Raw genomic sequence first — 21,660 nt, forward strand, 5'->3', positions numbered from 1 at the left:
AACTAATTTGGTATTGTGCTCATGAGAAGAAGGGAAGTGAAAAATTACATCAGGCTATTTTTGCCAGTGTTGGTGTGACCCTGTTTTGTCCGGTCAAAAAAATTATGTTCCCAGTCCTAAAGGGTGACAAATGTGACTGCTGGAAACACAAGAACAAAATGCAGTTTTTGTTTGCTGTTTCTAAGACCCCTCACATACGTTATAGGATAGACTTCTTCCTTGTAGAGCCTAAGCCATTATTTTAAACTGTGTGACTCATAGCTCTGCCAGACTACCTTTACCCTGAGCATGAAATCATGGATTATTGGGCTACTGTACATGGATTTATTACTGCAAGTACCAGCTCTGCCTATGTATCCTGTTTTCATTAGCAGTAAAAAAGAAGCAATTGCGTGTGTGTGTAAACACATTTAAAAATCCCACTTATTTTCCTTCTTTGTTTTTATTTTCTTTTTTAATCAGAGATTAAAGTTTTGGTTGGCTTCCCGTCCCCAAGTCTCCATAGATGCCCTATAAAATGCTGCCAGCACACTGGAGTTTTGTTACGGCCGTTTGTCATTTCCAGTCAGCCCAGATTAGGAGAGCTCCCTCCCACGTGTCTTCAAGGCGCCCAGCTCAAAGACCATAATTAACACCACAGCCATGGACTGGGCGACCATGCTTTCTTCCACTTAAATGTTTGACTTTTCAGCCTAGTGACAGAACTTTAATTCAGGTGTTGATGCTCTGAATTTATTTTTATTTTATTTTATTTTATTTTATTTTATTTTATTTTATTTTATTTTATTTTATTTTATTTTATTTTATTTTATTTTATTTTATTTTATTTTATTATATTTTATTTTATTTTATTTTATTTTATTTTAATCAAATTTAATGCATTATTTTTATTTTATTATTTTAATTATATTTTTGTTTTTTATTTTTATTTTTATTTTATTTTTTATTTTTATTGTTGAGGCACAGACTTTTTACATAGATGTCACCTTTTTCAAGTGCTATGCTTGACCTGGCAGTTCTTCACTGTCCCTTCCAGCATGCCATGTGTCTGCCTTGGTGCCACTGATTACATCCCTAGGTCAAATTCTCCAGTTGCTTGTGTGTACATGGGATAGTTTTCAATTTTTTACCATTTGGGTATTCCTCAGCTTTTCCAAAAGAATGTTGATCTCTTTATAATTTTAAGTACTTTACTGTATTACATGCATGGACTTGCTTTTTCGCGTCACTTTGCATAGCTCCTTCAGAAGTTCCTCGCTTTGTCCTTCAGACAGCCTCTCAGGATATGCTGAAAACCATCTGGTAGAGACATGACCATGCACAGTGCATTTGGTGGTTGGTCCTTAGGCAACAACGTCTTTGGGGAGCAGCCAGCACTTTTATGTGGCCTGGCGGAAAGGAGTCTTTAGTTGTGAATACAGTGAATGCTTAAATATTATTATTAATAATTAAATTATGCATTAATGATGAAGTCAGGAAGGATCATGACACTATCTAATTTTATTTTTAGGGTAATGCAGGACAAGTAATTTCTTTTTTTTTTTTTTTTTGGTTTGTTTTATCAATGACAGATTATGACAGATTATTGTTATACATCTCGAACACACAGACTTATTGTAGTAGCTATAATGTCAAGAACTGACCAAAAAGAGCAGCTGCCTAACATCTTGTTGAGGGCTGTTTACTGGTCAGGCTTGTTTGTGCAGGGTTTACTGGTCTTGGTAGGGCAGAAACCAATTTAACACACCAACAGTCCCACACCTATAGGGTGCACAGGAAGCAGTGATGCGAAAAAAAACAGGGCACCCAGGTTTAAAAGGGATGGAAAGTATTTTGCTGAATAATTTTATTTTGGAAAATAATTATTTAATGATTGGGGAGGAGACACCTCAGGGGAAATTTCAATAACTATTCTTTTCTCTTTTTCTTTCATTTGCATCTCCAGTACAAAATGCTGTCACTGGAAGATGGCATCTGTGCGAGCCCCAAGTGCCCAGCTGAAAGTTAAGAATGTGCCTCAAAATCCAGCAAAGGACCTCAGTGAAAAGGGGATGCTTTCATTCCCCCTGAAATTTGTAGGGCATATTTTCTCCCCAGCCCACACATCATTTGGGGTCATTCCACAAGCCCATTCCCTAAATTTACAGTCTTTATTTGGTATTTGTGTTCATGAAGACTAAGAGCAGACATTCTTGCTCTGGGGGCTTGTGGTGTGAACATATCCCAAGCGAGGGAACACTAGGAGCCCCAGGAGCACCCATCTGCCATTAGCATTTCCTTTTCCCCGCTAATTTGTTTCTCTCCAGCCCTGGTGGGAAGGCTGTAACCTTTACTGAGAGCTCTTGAGGACGCTGGGAAGGGAAAGGGGACAAAATGACCTGGGATTTGCTGGGAGTGGGGAAAGTAGGGACAGAGCAGCCCCAACTGTTGCACTAAAGCAACAGGACCTAAAAAGTTTGCAGACCTAAGTAAGAGCCTTCTGGTTAGAGGTTAGAGGTTAGAGCAAAGTAAGAGCCCTCTGGAGGAATTATGTCAGATCATTGTTGGTGCTGTACATCACACCCAGCACATAGGAAAGATGGTGTGTGTCGTAAAATACTTGAAGGTTATTTTAGGAAGCCTTATTTATTAAAGTCTCAGGATGCTTACTAATGACAGCTTCTCTTATGCCATATAGAAATGAATTACTGGGAAAACCCACATTGTGATGAGCAGCTTCCCTCATGAAAGGGAATATTGCTCACAGACCCCAACTTTTGGGTCAGGTAAAATTATCTTACTGAGGACCTTCATGGCAGATATCCAGGCTCTCCCATGCATGATGTTCAGGTGTTCATTGCCAATGCCCTGCAGTCCCACTGGCTGCTCACAGGGGAAATGGAGCTGCTTGGCCACACAGAGATATGGATGGAAATAAAACTACAAAGGAGTTGAATTTAAAACCTAATCCATGTCTTTTTTTGAAGCCTAACCCTTTGCCTTGTGCCTTTTTTTTTTTTTTTTTTTTTTTTTTTTTTTCTCTGAGGGTGCCCCTGCGACCAAGGAGGTTGAGACTGTGCTAGGGCCAGGGCCTGGTGCTGGAGGCATGGGGCCAATGGATTAGTTGCATGTTCCAACTGGGAACCATCTTTTAGCTTTCCTGACAAGGATCCAAGCATCCTTCTGCCAGCTCAAGGAGGGAAACAGTACAGAGGTGCAATTTGTCCATCAGTGCAACCTGTTATTAAGTCATCTATTACACACTGCTCCTCCTCCCTTGCAGTCATGTTCTAGCTTATTTTCCTGCCTCCAATTTGTCATTCCCAAACAGGCTGAGGATGCTGAGGAGTGAGAACTTTTTGATTTGACCTGTCTCCTTTCACCCCAAAACATTTCTGCCATTGCTGTTTCCTCTGAAAACCCTTGCCTCACTCGTTGCAGGGGGGCAAAAAAAGCTAGATCTAGCTGTACTTGAGCAACTGTTGCCTCTTCTTTTCAACCAGTTATGACAAAGCATTACCTGGAAGCAAACTGCTTTGATTCAACAGAGACAGCCAGAGGTTAATAAGAAAAATTCTGGCTGCTTTTGCTGCCCCTGAGTTTGCTTCCATGCAAACAGCATCAGGTCTCTTCTTTTGGGAAGAAGTCCCAGCAGAATGGTGTCTCTGCTACCAAGGTTAAAACAGATGAAATTAATTTCTGAAATTATTTTTTTTTTCTTTGTCTGTCTAAGCCTCTTTTTCCCTTTTTAGTCTATTATTATATCCCATCTACATCTAAACTGTTCCCATCTTATTAGATTCCCTGATTTCCTTTTCCCACAGTTCAGGATGGGAGGTGAATAATTTGACTTTACAACACATGCCTCTGCTGTTACAGACCCTTATAATACAAACACTCCAGGGAACTTGACTTTAAATAAGAATTTGAGGCAAGAATTGAAACAGAAATCAAATACAGTCTCAATGGCAGTCTTTATCCCTCATACTTAGCCTAAATCAAGCAATGGGGTTAAAGTGACTCGAACTGTGGCATACATTTTCTAATAGCTCTGCAATACATCATCTTACAGGTTTGCTCAATAAACTAAAAAAGCTGAATAGCATTTTATATGGGATTCTGTGGTAACAATACATGGATGCCCCTTTGAAAATGTGATATGTCTTCTTCAGTCATTCTAAGAAACAGTAAATGTTTCATGTCCCAGGGTATGAATAAACTATTTGCATAAATTAAAAACAGACAATTAAATAGCTGGATCATATTCTGCATAGATTTCTGAGGCTGAAATCAGTGCTTGAGAAATGGTCCAGAATTCCACGATTGTTCACCAAATGGCTGGAGCTTCAAACATCTGGAATTTAAAACTTCTAACGTCTCTTCTCCATAAATTTTAGCCACCTCAAGGTCTTTCCACCACAACTACAACTTTCCTGACATGTTTTAGTGCTTGAGGTTAAAAATCACACTTTACCTCAGCTCTGTCAGGGTCAGATTTGTGGAGGGTAATTCTGTTGGACAAGATATCTTCGCGATTACTTAAAAATCTGTCACTTGGGGGAAGAAATAAGACTTTTCCACAAGCCCTTTGAAGAAGAAGCCATTTAAGTGAACAAAAAGGGCTGGCTCAGCTTGCAACAGGGGAAAGAAAAAGTTAAGCTAAATTACCTAAACAGCATCTCAGCTCTTTGCAGCACGGCATTGTTTTGCAGCCAGATTAAGTGAGTAGATTAGAGTACTTGCCAGGGTTAAGACCAGTCACATCAAGACTTGAGCAAAAATTAGTGGGTAAGCCAATTTTCCCAGAAATCTCTAAAGACTAGCTTTAGGAATGATGGTTTTTCCATTCTACTTAGCACTCCACGGCACAGTTTCACAAAGCTTTTCACTCCCTCCAACATTTAATGGGTGGTATTTCCTATTTTGACTGGTACAGAGCTCATCTATGCATCTATTAACGTGTGCAAAATGTCTTTTGCCAAAGCCTCCTTTTCTCTCACCCTCTTCATGAAGTTGAATGAATAGAAGAAATGTCTTTGCTCTCACGTCGCAGTCAATACGCCATCTTTGCTTTTTTTTCAGCATTTCACGTGTTTCTCTTGTGAAGCTGCAGCCTGTTTAAATTAAAGCAACAAGGTGAAGCATTGGCATCTTAGTTCATGGTTCAAACACCTGAGTTCTTAGTATAAATAAAAAAAAAAAAAAACAGCCCAGCCCCTAAGGAACAAGATTGTTCTTAATGTAGCTGAGTTCCAAGAAAAACTTGAGGTGTGGTCTTTCTGCAGAGAAACACTCAAAAATTATTGCCTCTGAGTCTGGTTAGGGTCAAATTAAGAGCTGCCATAAAATATGTTTGCATTGGTGGAGAGACACCCGGTAGCTTGTGCTTCTCGCATGTGTTACAGATGGCACGAGCCCAGAGATGTCCCTTATGTTTATTGAAACCAACGTTTTTTTAAAGAAAAAATTTGGTTATCTCTTGGCTGTGTAGAATTTCTTTAAATTCTCCCTTGTGTTTGCTGTGGTGTGGGATGCTCACGGGCTGCAGCTGTGTCTCCCTTTTTTACTCTTTACCCTCTTATGCTTTCTCATCTCAAAAGGTGGACTACCCAAACAGATGCACACTGTCGAGAAGAATGACAACTCTGTGGCAGAAGACCAACAGCCCTGGGCTGAAGAGCAACAGCCTTGCTGTTTGTTTATTTGGTTCTGGCATGTCAATGAAGACATATCAGGTCTTGCTCCTACCCATTTTGTTCCTCCCTGGCCTTGGCCCGGGCGAGAGCTTGCATGCATTGCATGTGATGGCCCAAGCCAGGAGGTTTCAGGGAAGTTCCCTGCACGTCTTCTCAACTCAGAGAGATCCTCAGCTGCTTCTGAAGTCCTTGTGAAGTTGTGATGTTAACCTCGATGTCCTGGCCATATTCCAATGTAAGTAATTACAAACTGCCTATCTCATTTCAGCCTCTTATGTCAACTGCATGAAGTGTACTTTGGCTCTGATTTTTTTTTTCTTTCTCCATTTTTCAGTTCTAAACAGTTGCATAGCACTGTTTTGTGGAACTACCCTTCTTCCACCTATGGTGGCAGTTCAGTTTGTGATGCAAACTTTACACCATAAAGAAACAAAGAACAGATAAGTGTCCCCACATTCTCACAGTATATAACGCTCTTCAGACAGTGGATGGATGGCTTCTCCACTAGGCCTCTCCCTCCTGACAGAGAATGGATGGGGCTGGGAAGCTGGCTGTCATGTTCCAGCTATTTTCATTTGATGGATGGCTCTGTACTGTTGTTCGCAAAAGCCATGATTTAAACCTTCCCAAGAGTACATTATAGCACACAGTTGCCTCCACATCCATGTCCAACCATCAGTCTTCTGCCACCAGACAACTCAGAAAAGAAAAAGTCTGTCCCCTATCTGTTGGTGAATCTCAGTGTTTTTGATGTTCACCAAGTTCCCAGAAGGAAGGGTGCAAGAGGGTATCTCAAATAGACTATGAATATTGATTTCCTGCAGCTGTTCAGCTACTGATGGATATACATACAGCAGCATGGTGAAGAAGGTAAACTGACTTCTTAGTGGTCTAAAAATTGGCAAAAAACAACCCTCTGGGTAACAGAAACCTTCCATAACCCTTTTTGCTCTGCCTAGCTAACTCTGCCTTGCCTGCAGCAAACGGGCCCATCAATCTGTTTTATCACACCCTGATCATGCAGTGCTCTCAAATTCAGATTTCCCCCAGCTCTTAACATCTCTGACCCTCCACCAGACAGTACAGGAAACACGCAATAAAAAAGTTACTAGAAGCGTTCTGCACAGTAAATGTGGGGACATTTGTGCACCCTGAGAAAAACCACAGGCGCAGCTGCCTAAAGCCAAGACATTTACTCACCTTCAGATATTTATTATTCCTTTCTTCCAACCTACTTCCTCACTGCCATCTGTCTCCAAAGCAGGAGTGCATTCCAGATTATCCTTGATGCTTAAAGCACAGAAAGACGATGACACAAATGGCAAACTGTCTGCTCAGAGGTCATGGGCTTTCCTGTACATCTCTGCTGAATACCTAAACTCTCTGCCCTCCACCTATTCCCAGTTTTGTAGCATTTTCATAAGATTTCTTTAAAAATAAGAGGATGTTATTTCAGGCCTGAATCTGTGAGGGAAGACTAAAAAAAGCCAAACATATTTCTGGTATTATACCAGTAGAGCTAATGGTAGGTGACTCGGTAGGCAGGATTTGGTGTAGCTTGTGGTTTGGGTGAGTGAACACCTTCTTCAACACCTTTTGTCTCTGTCCTGCTGTGACAACCTTCATCCAAGCACAGTGAAGTCTTCAGGATGTTTCTGTAATTGTACATCTTGTTTCTACTCATTCCTTTCTGCTCTTTTTTTTTTTTTAATTATTATTATTATTTTTTTCCTATTGATGTAAATCAGATCACCTGATAAGGTGTTACTAAGAGCTGGTTGCAGAAAGGGTGGATTTCCTCTTCTTTTGAAAGCTCACCCTGAGCAATTGCAGCTGTCCAGTTGATCATACCTAATTCAAGTGTGTAAATAAGTTAAATACACATGCATAAATAGATAAATGGGATGAATTTTTCATCAAGAATGGGCAGTTGTGGTCTTTTTGGGAATTCAAATTTTCCTGATTTGCACTGCCTTATTTTGACCCACAGTACCTTGACAGCATGACATCAGTGAGAGATCTCACAGTCAGAGCAGGCTGACATGTTAATGTCTCTGTGGCTTCAACACTGAAGGAATAAAGCTTCCAACCATGGTCTGTAAAGCACTTACATGTTATTGCTGGGTAAGGCAGCATTTGAAGTAGTAAGTGATTGTGTTTTGTTACAGAGGAAATAAGGAGTCTGGATCTTTCCTCTCCCACATCCAGGCACCCCCACCCCTTCTCCCCATTACATTGTTGAGGCACTAAAGGGCATCCACATGAAATCTTACACTGAACCTGCTTCCTTTTTCCACCGCCATGTAATTTGCCACATCAATGCAGCTCCCACCCTAGGATCTGGAAATTCTGTATCCCTTTTCAGAGATCGCCCTTTGATTTTTCTTGGACTTGGCTGTGTTTTTAAGCCTCTCTAAGATAGCTGCACAGGAGCAGGAAATTCTGTAGACCCCACTCTGTCTCAGGAAGAGGAGAAGGAGCCAAGCTCCTATTAGCTCTTCCTTTTCATTTGCTAGCTTTTGGAAGAAAAAAAAAATCATCAGACACAAAAGAATGCTAGATGTAGGCATTTTCATTTTACTTTTTTATTCCTTTCCCTTTTCTTATAGTGCTCAGGACAAAGGGTTTCCACTCATGGTCCATGCCTGGGTCAATAGCTGCTGATAGGCAGGTGGTAGGTTCCTCTCTGCAGTCTGTGGGAAAGCAGAGCATTTGTTAGCTCTAGACAAGTTTTCAACTTCAATGCGTGAATCAAATACCTGAATCAAATTATTATGTGCAGCTGTGAAAATTGTGATCATGAAACCTGATTACAATCCTCCGCCCCCCCCCCCCCCCCCCAAGGTCAGTGACAATATACAAAAGACCTTCCCTTCTCTAAAGTAAATATTTCGTGGAACAAAGATGACTTTTTCTCCATAAGCTTTGTATGTCTGAGGGAAGGAGGCTGGACAGTGCCGGCAGAGTTCAGAGCTCACGGGAGGTCAGGATGGAGACGCTTCATTCTCTCAGCAATCGGTCACTTACTTTTGGAGGCTTGTTTTTCCCTTGGCTGCTTTTCCCTCTCACCTCACTAACCGTTTCAAGACAACTGGTGCTAATCCCTAAAGGACTGTGTTTTGTTTTGTTTTTTAACAAACACACTTTTAATTTGACTGTGAGCCTCTCCACATCCATTTTCCATGCAGTGAAAGCCACATAATCCTCTACCTTCAGAGATTTTCACTTGCATGTAAACAAGCACCGTTGTTTCCTTACATGAGGTATGTTGCAATGATATACATCCCAAATGCAAACAGAGACCGCCTGCTTTTTGTTTAACTATAGTGCATATTTCAGCAGTGTAGGATGAGTTAAACTTTCATGCTCCAGCCAACAACCCATTACAGAGAATGCAATCTGAACCAGATGGGCCCAGGTCATAGTACTTAAGATCCCTCACAGTGAGATCCAATCTTTGGTTGCATCTGAAGTCCTACTTATCCATTTGATGGAGTCAACGGATCTACTTGTTGGAGTAGAAGCAACTCAGACAAGTAAAACATTAGAGAATTAACTTTTAAAAAGTGTCTGTAGCTGTAAACTGCACTAGATGCAAATGCTTTCCGTATGTAGACCATCTGCTGCTGCTGTGCTTTCCAGGCGGTCCTTGCTGACACAATGTCAGCTTGGTCTCCTGGTCAGGCTGCTCCACTGGGAGGCTGGAGACCTGGGTTCAACCCTTTGCATGGCACAGACTTCCTGGGTGCCTTAGGGAATCTGTAAAAACAGATGGAAATATGGGAAGCGTTGTAGGGTTGGACCTGCTGTGACATACACAGGGATGTGTTGTGTGCTGCCACTGCTTGGAGCAGGAACAGCTTTCCTTTCATCCCATCTGCCCCACAGCTCCCACCACACGTAGGAGTGGGAGATGGTGGCAGTGCTGGGACACAACAGGAAGGTAGAGACAAGGCCAGCATGGCATGGCCTTGACAGATGCCTGCAGGAACTTAATCAGAGGGCTCTGACAGTACACAGGGATCAGCAGTGGAACACATAGGTAGTAAAGCAGCATGATTAAACAGGGAGGAGCGGTACCACCTCCACTGCCCTCAGGGCTTTCTTGTTACAGGATGAAAGCCCCAAAGCTGCTTGTGAACTTGGGCCTTTGGATTGGCAATTTGCTGGGCTCCCTGCCAAGCCACGAGGCCAGATGTTCCTGACGTCGTTTGAAAACCACTGTCTCAGTCAGTAAACATCACATCAGTCCAAGCTCAAACCTGATTAAAGGAAACTTTGGATTTTCCACTTAATGAAGAAGGGGTGAAAGGTAGGAATGTACAAGAGATTGCTCTTAGCCAAGAACGAATCAAGAAAGTCAGTGTCTTTATTTCACTGACTACAACTACTGTGTAACTTCAGACATGGGGCAGCTTCAGTGTAACGCGGTCACCGGCAAATCTAAAAAATGCTGGGTTTCAGTCAGAGGATCCTCCCAGAGTTCATTTGGTTCCTGAGGCTTATAAATATTCACATTTCTTAAGTTAAGAAACCTGGGCTGGAAAATTGCACCAGAACAAGCTGTCTGTGGGAAATTCCTGCTCCTTATTGCTTCCATTCTTGATGCTACAAAGATAACTGCCTTCTGCATTGTCTACTTGGCGTATACTTAAGCCCAAATACATGCCAGAGAAAGGTATTGAAGTACTTTAGAATGACATAAAGGTTAACCGCTCTTTCTCCTTTGAAAACCTACATCAACCTAGAGGGAACTCTTGTTGGCTTTTGCCCCTCTCCAGCTCTTTCTCCTCTGCCTGTATCAGAATGACAGGGACTGGACATCCTTTCACGACAACATTACTCTGAGATGATGTTGTTGAGGTGGGCCCCAGACTGTGGCTTTTCTCCCATTTTTCTACACTCAGAAGATTAACATAGTGTCAGGAGATAGAAGGCTACCCAAGCATTTTATATTTTTCCTGCTGTTGATGATATCACCCAATAATAAAAAAAAAAGACAAACAGATTATAATTTTCAGAATAAGAACTCCATTTGAAGCACTTTTTTCAGCATTTACATGGACATTTGAATTGTTTTCATCTTATATGGACATAACAATCTTCCTTTGTGTAGGACTTCAGGCATGGCTGCTAGGATACAACAATGTTCTTGTGATGTGGATCTCATGGCTGCTCATTGTGATACAAAAGTGATGCATCAGATGGAGTGACTGAGCTGAAGTAGGACTGAGCATCTTCATCGGATGCTGCCTGAGAGAACACACACACACACATAAATATATGTATGCATATTCACAAAACACTCCCAGCAGCACTAAATGAGTGTTTACCAGTAGTATGCATTCACACTAATCTGAGCAATGATCTGGAATGATATTGAAAGTTTAACTTCCTACAGGGCATCTTTTTGGTTTTGCTTTAACGTGTATTCGTAAATATGTCCCAGACATAGTATCCTCTGTTTCTGAAAGATCATCAAGGGGGCTTTCCAGCTGTTTGCTGAATTGTCAGCAAGTGCACGGGAAGTGGATTGTTAATGTTAATATTACACCTGCTGTCTGAATGAGCTTGTTGTGTGATAAGAAGTAGGACTGCTTGACAGCAGCTTGGACCATATCATAACAGCTTCAGTATTTGATGGGCACAGTGGGGAGGTGAGAAGCTGGGAAGGGCAGAAAGCATTGCTTCCCTTTGCTCCGTGCTGAGCTGAGACGTCAGCTCTTCTCTCCTGATCTCTTAACCGTGAGCAATAGGACATGACAACATGCACATGATTAACTGGTTTGTAATACATGTCTCAGGTGCAAAGGGGGATGACTTCACCTACCTGACAAAAACACAAATGTCTGATAAAAAACTGAGCGGGAAAATGTCCCATGGGAAGGCTGAGGGAGGTAGGAAAAAAAAAAAAAGTCATTGCTATGTGCTGCAGGGGCTCAGGAGTCACCACAGGAGCTGGTGTTAGTCAGGATAGGCTGCTGGGATGTGAAAGGAAGGGTTTGCCCATCTCACCATACAAAAAACAGGGAGATATGAGGCTTTGAAGTCCCCAGCACAGAGCCGCTGGGGGAGAAGATGGGGCTGCCATAGCACCTTGACCTTGCTCAGACCAGGCTGTGGAACTTCTTGTTGGTGGTGATATTGGTTTGAGAAGTTTTCATCCAAACCTTTATTTGTGCAGCTCTCCTTGGACTTTTCTGCACAGAGAGCTCTGAAATCATCCAGGCCAAAACAAAAGCTCAGAAATGTCTCTTGAACTCTGACCATCTCACTGATACTTTTTTTTTTTTTTTGCCAGTTGTTTTGCTGAAGAACATGTGTGTGGTTCCTGCTTGTGGGCAGGTACACAACTAATTTGGTAATAGCTCCACTGAAAATTGTGGGAGCTGGGAAAAGAGGCTAGGGATTATAGCTGTTTAGGTTTTACTCCTTTATAGAGGTAGATCATTGTGTAGACTTGTACTAGAAAAAGATCCTCAAAGAGTTGACTTGGCAGGAAAGCCAGGGATGAAGATGAGGGGTGGGAGGGCCAGGGCTCAGGAGGAGTGGGCAGACAGACTCTCCCCTGCCACCAGGGAAATTCCGATGCCCTGCTGCAGGCTGCCTGCCTAAGAGAAAAGCAGCAACAGTGGCATCCCAACATGGACTTAAACCATGAAAAAATGTAAGTGATTTCCAAACACTCAAGGCTGGTAAGAAGGCCAAGTGAATGTGACTGTGTTTGCACAGCCATGAAGGTGTTGTTAGTTGTTATTATAGAGAAAAATCCATTTTCATGCTATTTCTATATACATTTGATTTTACTTTTTTTTTTTCCCATGGAGGTGTACTTCAATACAAGAAACCCAGAAATGGAGGCATTAGGTAAATTATTGATTAATCAATTAATTGAGTAATTATTGAATAAGGGATTAATAACTTTACCAAATCTTGTGGAAGCCACAGGCTCTTCCAGGGCAAGAATTCACATCATTAATATCAAAAAGCCCAGTGCAATGTGTGAGTTTGTGCCTATGTATATGAACCACTTTAACAGTAGAAATAATTTAATTCATTTTATTTCACTACATGCAATGTGAAAAAAGTTCTTGTCCTTAAATGAAATAGCAAAGCAGATGAAATCAGATCAAACACTTTGAGAGAGTTAAAAATGAGTGCAGGAACATTGAAAGACATTCGATGAGCTATTAAATGCTTTTGTTCCTGCCAGTCTTTAATGGCCAAACTGATAGCAGAGAAGTAATTTATTGAACTACTTTGTCCTCCACTTGCACATGTGTGATATAAACAGAGAGATAATAAACAGCAGCTGGGGTTCCCTTTTTCATGCAAAAGGGAACTTGTTTGAAATTTTTCTTGCTCCCAACTGTAAAAACGTTTACTTTTTTCAGCTTAGGACAATAGCTTTCATAGTGCAAAACAACGTTAATCATCCTGAGTGACGGCACTGAGCTGGAAAGATGAAAAAAGCATGGAAGCTCGAGCCATTTGCGATGGTTTAAACCAATCACTTGAAATCAGACAACGTCAGTTCAGTTTACTACACATTTTTATGTAAGTAGTCAACGCTGCTATTAACAGCTGGACTTCAAAGTTCGGATGGAGCGGGAGTCTTGAGGTCTGTGTAATGTTACTTCCCCCTCCCCACACTCCGTCCATGTAGTCATTAACAAGAGTTGGTTTACATGAACATCAAGTGCTGATAAGGATGTCTGAGTATTGACACAGAAATTGCTCAGTAAAGAGAGCAATTTATAGGAAAGCCAAGTGTAAGACATTAGTCATGCACTATTAGGGGACAGCTAAGTTTTACAGAAGGATCTTTTGAACTCAATTGGACTTGAACTTAATAAAAGCAAATTCCAAAGAAGAGGTTTGCTTTATGTTGGCCAAACATATTAAACCAATATTGCTCTGTAGGTAATAATAGCAGTTCAATTAACCTAATTCTACTTTCATTGGAAATACAATTATTTTGAACAGAGTTTAATTGCAAGCTTATAACTATTAAAGAAGGTTGGAAGTTGAAAAGGATTATTTGCTAATATTTTACCTGGAGATAAATGAAAAATTGCAAAGGATAGCTGCTATAAAAACAAAGTAATTCCACTATGCTAATATTTATTATATGTATAATATATTTTATAAATTATATACTCTAATATAAATATTAAATATACATATATATTTTAAATTGTCTTCTACTGAGACAAAGAAAACAGCACAGAATTAAAGTCACATTTAATACTGAGTTTTAAAACAAGTTTAAGTACTTTTCACACAACAGACTATTAACTTGTAGAACTCATTGCCACAGGATTTTATGGAGACCAGGAAAAAAAATAAAATTAATTTGAAACTGGGAAAAACCATCCATCGGTGACTATTAAAGTCCAGATACAGCCTCCGGAGCAGGAAACCCCATACCTGCCAACTGCCAAAAGCTGAGAAAGTCCAGAAGGGAAAGATCATTTAATATATCCTGCCTATTGCAATATTTTTTTCAAGCATTTGCTGGTCTTTGGTAGAGCTGGGGTGGCAGGACAGACAGACATTTATTCTGACCTGGAAAAAACAGTCACTTTCCTATCACATGATGAGTGTTGGACTTCTCTTTTCCATAGTGTGAATAACGAGAGTGGATTTTGTGCGTTATTTGGATTCAAGAAGGCTTTCCACCATCCGTCACCACAGGATGGACTAGTTTCTGTGATGGTATTTATTCATGCAAAGAGCAAAATCCACTGCTGCAAGTGACTTAAAAAGAAACAAAATCTCCTTGTCTCCAAGGGACATGGGAAAAGGGATGAATTTGGGACCTCAGGCTTCTCGAAGCTGGGTACCATGGCATTGGGATGCTGCTCGCTCACTGCTGCTGGCAGCATCAAAGTGTGCATGAGCACGCAGGTTTGGTTTTTCAGTGTGACAGCACCTGTTAATTGTCCAGTTAGGTATTACCTATTAAACATTTACTGCCTATTTCCTGTACATGTCTAGTGAGGCTAGCAGGAAATTTAGAACAAATTAAGCGGCAGCTGTAATCCCTCACACTTCTAACAGCCCCTGATATTATAAAATATTAGAAATGGATGTCCCAAGGAACAGACACTTTTAGGGCAGCTAACTTCCCCTGTGTCCCCAGCCCAGCCAGCCCAGGAGGTTAAATTACTCAGCTGGTATCTCTCTGCTTACGCTCCCTGTCTCTCCACCCACACTTTTGGTACGTTTGATGGGGCTCTTTCATCCCCCCCCACTGTTCCCACACAATTTCACATGTGGTCTGAGTGGGGCACTTCCTGCCGTTAAAAAAAGCAAAACCAAGACCCCTGCAGAAACAGCCTGCATGCAGAACACCCAAGTTGACAGAGTGTGAGAGAGAAGGCCTAATCCATACCAGATGAGCAACAGCAATAGCCCTACTGAGCCAGGCCAAACACAGAGCAGAAGACAGAACAATCCTTTTCTTCCCCCCCCTCCCCATTCCCTCTTCAAGTGGACACTTCAAAACACTAGGAAAATATTCCAAGGAGCATGCCCCTAACTTTAAACCGATATTGTTTGGGTTAAGTTGCCTACCATGCAATGTTCTTTCTTCACTTTCAAAATAAACCGTAGGAAGCATTAATGCAAATACTATATAAACACACATTCATTCCTACATTTTAAAATCTGCCCTAGTGCTCAGGCTTTAGTTGCTGTTTAATTTGATGCGAGAACCAGATGTATCTTGAAATTGCAGATCTTCACAACCTTCTTACATGTAAACAGGAGGAAATCTGATCCATATCTGAGACAGAGACCTCCAGAGAGCAAGCTATCGAACCCTGCCGCCAGTCCCTGGGTTTTGGATGTGCTTATCGGTTTGATTTCATTTTAATTTCATGTTATCAGACTGAAGAAAGGAAGTGCACCAGGGCAGATTTTTTTGGATGCAGCTCAGTAAAAGCTTGTGGATTTTTTTTTTTTCCCAAAAATCAGTCAATTAGTTGGGACCTGTTAAAAACTAATTTTTTCATATCAAAAAAGGAGAATTAGAAGTTAACCTGTATTTCAATAAAAGAAGGGAAAAGGAGTGGTGTGAAATTTAAAACTAGTTCTGATGTTTTCTTTAATGAATTTTAAACAAGATTTGGATAAATATAAACATGTACAATTAATATATTTATTAACAGATATAATTATAATTATTTTATTCTTTTAAGAACATGTTCAGCTCAAAGTATTTTTTACTTCATTGAAAACTTTTTTTCTTTCTTCTGCCAAAACACCCTATTTTTTAAAAAAAATATTTTTTGTCTTCAAACTTGGACATTTTGTGTCCAAAGTGTCATATTTTGGCTATAACATTTTATGACATAAAATTCACAAATGGAGTGGAAAAGAATAATTGGAAATTATTGGGAAAAAGGCATTTTTAATTGAAAGAAATCTGAAAAAAAATCCACCACCTTCCTGCTATGCTATAAATTCAGTGCTGAGACAGGCATTTCAGACTTCTGCAGACTTCGTTTGCAGATGGAAGTGTGGCTTTCAAAACTGTCCCCCCCCCCCGCCCCCCCACCTGAGGTCCTCTGGGGCTTCAGGGGAACATCTCAGTGTCTGGCCCCATAACGGAGCTGCTGAGCAACACTGTGGAGCTCCACGAGATCTTTCACTTCTTGAGACCCATTTAAAGCAAATTCATGACTCTCCATACTAACACAGAGATTGTTTTGAAGGATGCAGCATCCCATTATTTTGTTAAGAGCAAATAATACCATGAGCATATCTGAAAGAAAACAAACACACACACACACACACACAAAAACAAACAAACAAAAAAACAAAAAAACAAAAAAACAGCATTCTCTAAAGTCGTCAAGCCTCTATTTTCTGCAGTGGGTCAGAATTTCACTTCCCTCTCCAGCAAAATCCCAGCTTCCAGATGAGGTACATAACATCTCTACATCCCTCACAGGCCCTTACTTCTACAGGGCCGAATCTACTCTGATTACTCATGGATATGCCAAAAATGATGCATTCCTGCAGTCGCCAGAAGGAGCTAAATAAAGCCTATTGGGTCACATATCCACTTCCAAAAGAAGTGCCTGAATATATATTTACACAATACTACACCCGATGACAGCTCCAGAGCTATTACACTCTAACAAGCAAGCAGCTCACACTGAAGTACAGCTTCACTGTAAGTTCTTCACAACAGACCCAGTAATGATCCAAAATTTGCTTTCCCTTTCACATCCCTTTTGTGCTTATGGCCAAAAGAAGTATGAAAATTCCCCAGAGGAAGATCAGAAGCAGAGGCAAACAGCATTAATCATGCATAACGACGCCTGTGAGATGAAGTCAGCATGCTCCCTGCTCTCCCTGCCTTGAGGAGGACGTTAGACAAATCCGACCCTTCGGCGTTGCTGTAGCAGCTCACTGAAGTGCCCCTCAAGGCCAAGCATTTGATTTATTTCCTGTTCTCACTGCCTCAATGCTGGCATCTCATGATGGCTCAATGCAACACTGCACCATTCCTTCTTTCCTCCTTATAGACCTTTCTCCTTTCCTTAAACTGTCTTTTTGATAGGGGATGTCTTCCCCAGCCATGGGAGCACAGCTGCAGGAATGCAGTGGTTCAACCTGCTCATATGCCCATCAAAGTCATGTCTATTGAACAGCAGGGGTTACTGAGGTCTGTCCAAAACAGGTGGCCTCTTCGGGTGACTCGGTCATCCAATTCTGGCTCTGCCAGGGTTTGGAGGTGATGGGAACAGCTGGGATGGGGAGATTAAACAGAGGAATTGGAGTAGACAGGACTGGCCATCGCATGGAGGAAAGCAATAGGTATTCAACGATTTCTATTTTATATCCACAAAGAAACTGTACAATTAATTTTTTTCCCCATCACCATTATGGAATAGGAGTCAATCTGCTGAAGCAGTGCTTCAAGAAATGTGTTAAAAAAAAAAAAAAGGATATGCAGATATTTGCCTAATATGCCTCTCCTGTGTAAACTTGCAGCATGTCTCCAAATGGAAATGGCCATTGTCTTTGAAAATGTTCCACTTGATGTGATGCCTTGTTTCTGTATCTCCTCTTTCTCATCTCTTTTCCCCGAATGTGGGCATTCTCTCGCTCCTGAAATCTCTAAAGACACAACTTGGCATGCTTCAGTATGTGATTCACCAAAATATGAGCCATGCATTGGTCCAGATCTTTTACTGTAGATTTTGACATAAAAAGGGACAAGTTCTGAGATTTTTAAAGTATGTAAGTCACTCACACAAATGGGAAGAGATTTGTACCCAGAAACTGGGACACTAAAATCTGGCCAGCTAAATATTACATACATACATGCATACCTAGGGTCCAACTTCTCTTACCATTGTTTATTGTGCTATCCTACTTTTATGTAAAGAAGGAAAAAGTTCACTGGCAGTTGCTCTCTCCTATGAACAAAACCCCTATTCTACATTTTTAAAGCCTGCAGCTGAATAAACGAGAGAACCTGGCCTTTCTTTACAGGCAGGGGCTGTCAATATTATATGATGCTGGAGAAACACAGGGAGAAGTGAGTCAAGGAATGAAACACCAAGATTTTCTGTTTCAAATACCAAATGTCTGAAGCCAGTGTTAGGCTGTGCCAACGCACTGAGGAATGAGTGAAATGTGAAACATGATCTCCCTAAGACGCTGCAAGACATAGAGGCTGGATTCTCAGAGTGTTGCTATTAAAAGCCCATTCGAAACTCTTGGTTCTCCTTTGGGAGGATAACAAGCAGAAAGAGTTTGCTGGTAAAGATTATATTTAATTCCATGTTTAGGATGCCTGGGCAGAACATCAGGAACAACAGTATTGCTTGGTGTTTCTCCCTTGTTCAGCTTTCTGCAAGATTTTGTTGTTGTTGTTATTGGTTTTGGGGGCAGGGGGTTGCCTTACTCCCTTGGGTGCATGAATGGCTGAAACGTCATTAGCTGCAATAATTAATCTTTGCTTCTGTGCAGTTTCGAGAAGCAGTGGCTTTATTGAATAGCCTTCTATTTAAATGTAAGCCAGATGCCGTTCTCGTAGCCATCACAAACACAAACTATTAGTTTTAGTTCAGGTCACGGCCAGTTTAGTTATTTGAACTTCTCTAAATGGCCTTGCCTCCCAGCTCCCTTGCTCAGTGAGTCTGGAGCAAGGAGTCTAAATAAGGCAGATAATACTTATTCTTTTAAACTGAATTTTAAAGCCAGCCGAGACCCACATTACTTGAGAACTGGAGAAAGAACTGAAATTTTCAATTCAATGGTACCGAGATGCCAGACATTTATTTCTAACTTCTCACGTTCTAGCTCAGCACCAGTGTCTGCAGCACATTCACATCCACGGTCAGGTGGAGCAAGTGATCCCTCTGAAGTCAGGAGTACAATTCTGGGAGCCAAAAAATACCTCCACATAGTGAAGGCCATCTACCTCAGCCCCTAGCAGGTATTTAGCTGTATTTGTGTATCCCATAGGCACTGTTCATAATCCTTCTTAGAGCTTCATTTCTGAAATTCACATACCTGATGGTAATTAATACAATTTTGCTGGTCAAGGACCTGCCCCAGTAGCTCAGGGTGGAGCCTGGTTTGTGGGGTGAAGATGGCCAGCATCTGTCACTGCTCTGAAGCCTTCAAAGAGAAGGAAACTTGGTCTGCAAAGTGCGTCAGCAGCAGCCAGAAAAAGAACTGGTGGGGCATTTCAAAGTACGAGAAGTAATTGCCTCAGTTCAATCTGTATTTTCTGAGTTCGGCTCATAAAACATGTAGTGTTTACTCCAAACTTGCTGCTTGAATCACAGGGTTTTATTTGACTGAGCTCCCGATGCCCCTCATAAATAGCAAGCAAGAGCAAGCAGCTGTACCCATTCATTTCAGCAAGCTTTCTTTGTTACCCACTTCTTTTTTTACGAGGTTGAAGGTATCTGTTTTTGTTTTCTTAGCAGTGATTTGATAAAAGAGAAAATTGAATGTTACAAGAAGACAAGAAGTAAAAATTAGCAAGACAAGAGCTTAAAACCAGGGGTAACATATTTTGCTAGGCAGGATGATAGATTAGGCAAAATACAAGCCTTTCTTCACATATCTAGCTGTTGTCATCCAAGGCAAGACATGAAGGAACATCTTCCTCACATCTTGCCAATGCAGGCTTGCAGCATGCACTGAGGCTCTGGCTCTGGAGCCAGTAGAGCTTGAAGCACGTGCAATATTTTCCAATTTCCTGATGGATTCCATGCAACGCAAACAAAGTTTAACTTTTTGACTAGCTCATTAAAAGTGTTGGCAAGAAGGTGTCAGTCATGTCACTGAGCTGGTTGCTGCATCACTGTAATTGCTATTAATCGATAGCATCTTGGAGCTGTTTTGCTCAGCTAACAGGTTCCAAATGGCTTGACACTGAAGAGAAAACAAAGAGATTTCTTTTTTTCCTTGTCTTCTTTTCACACTTTATACTGCACATTAAAATCTACTCTCTGGATCCTGATATCGGATAATCTGGGTATAATTAATGCCTGAGAACATTTGCCCCCTGCCTTAGTTTTACAAGAAGAAAATCTGATATTAAGATTCTTTTTGTTATTAGAATAAAAAAGAAAATATATTAAATTTTAAAGTCAATAATTGGTGGAATTGTAGTTATCTGGGTGTCAAATTCTATGGAGGATGGGAAGAAAAGGAAGCCCAGGGACTCTATCCTTAAAGCAGATTAAAATCCAAGTGTTCAAACAGTTACTTAATTGCTGTAACCCATTATTGAGATGAAGCGATTTCATCCTTGCTGTCCCGTGAAACAAGACCCCCAGCAACTGAATGGTGAGGAACAGATGGAGGGGTGTCAAGAATGATAAAAAGTTCCTGAGTATAAATATAACAAATAGGTTAACAGAAAGGAATGGCGCCACGCATATCATAAAACCCTGCTAGGCTTATCATGTTCAGATAAATCTTGATTTTGTAATGAAATAACATCAGAGACCCCTGCTTTGGGTTTCACAGGTGATTAGATCACTGATGTATGTGGCAGGGGATGGCAGCAGGGAGGAGGAAACATTAGCGGGAGCCTTAAATGACCTCTTCTAGCTGCTCTTTGAAACTGTGAGAAAAGCCCAGCCAGATCATTGTTATTTCATTGCTAATTTTGTGGTGGAGTCCTTCCAAAATGAATTTAACTGGAAATAAACTTACTGAAGCCTTTACAAGAAGACCTGGTTGCTGGTTCTGGAGGGTGAAGAGTCTATCAGGAGAGTGGAAGAGCAACATTCATCTGTTAATTTTCCTGCTCTCTTTCCTGAGAGCAGCACTTTACGGACCCTGGGAATTGTCTGCACAAAGCTCCAGCTCCATGAAGTCCTCCAGCAGCATGGTTGAAAGACAAAATGATTTCCCCATCATTTCTGAAGATCATTTCTGGAATGACAGTGGCAAGCTGCCTTCTCATGGTGTGCTGGATGGGGAACACCATGATGAGTTCAGCACTTGCAATTAATTTCTAAATCCCACTTTCCTCCTCCTTTTTTTTTCCATTCACTGCAAGAGTGAAACATTTTCTCAAATGCAAAATCTCCCTAGTCAATGATGTATAAACAAGCAAGGCCTCCATGTAACAAGTGAGAAAAACTTTAAATTTCATTTTGGGCAATGCACCTACCTATTTATCTTTCCTCGCACTGTTCCTTTTAACACTGAAAATACCCCTGAGCTTTTGAAATCCTCAAGGTATATTGGCAACGCAGAGGTCAGTAACCTGATCTCAGTGCTAAAAAGACACTAACAGTTCTTGAGGGTAAAGGAAAGCTCTTTAATGATTTTAGCAGATGAATCAGAGGAGAGGGGGAGGGGTCAACTGGTAAGTCCCATACGACCCTACAAAAGATAACCTTTGACTTCTCCTGACTCTCTGAACTGCAGTGCCAGCAAAATCCTGAGTTCTTGTGGGACCAATAAATCCTTGGGTGTTCATATCAGAGAT

General features: G+C 41.1%; 1 long non-coding RNA gene across 3 annotated transcripts in view; it reads right to left on the reverse strand.

The window, feature by feature from the left end:
* Positions 1–21,660, reverse strand: part of LOC137861951 (uncharacterized) — a 72,556-nt gene that overhangs the window by 32,941 nt on the left and 17,955 nt on the right. For 2 of the 3 annotated variants that reach the window (XR_011099945.1, XR_011099943.1), the window contains exon 2: positions 4,980–5,093. The exons of the other annotated variant lie outside the window; for it this stretch is intronic. This is a non-coding gene — a long non-coding RNA (uncharacterized lncRNA). The remainder of the gene's footprint in view (positions 1–4,979; positions 5,094–21,660) is intronic. 3 annotated transcript variants of the gene reach the window in all.

Source organism: Anas acuta, chromosome 10, assembly GCF_963932015.1.
Source record: "Anas acuta chromosome 10, bAnaAcu1.1, whole genome shotgun sequence".
Lineage (NCBI taxonomy): Eukaryota > Metazoa > Chordata > Aves > Anseriformes > Anatidae > Anas > Anas acuta.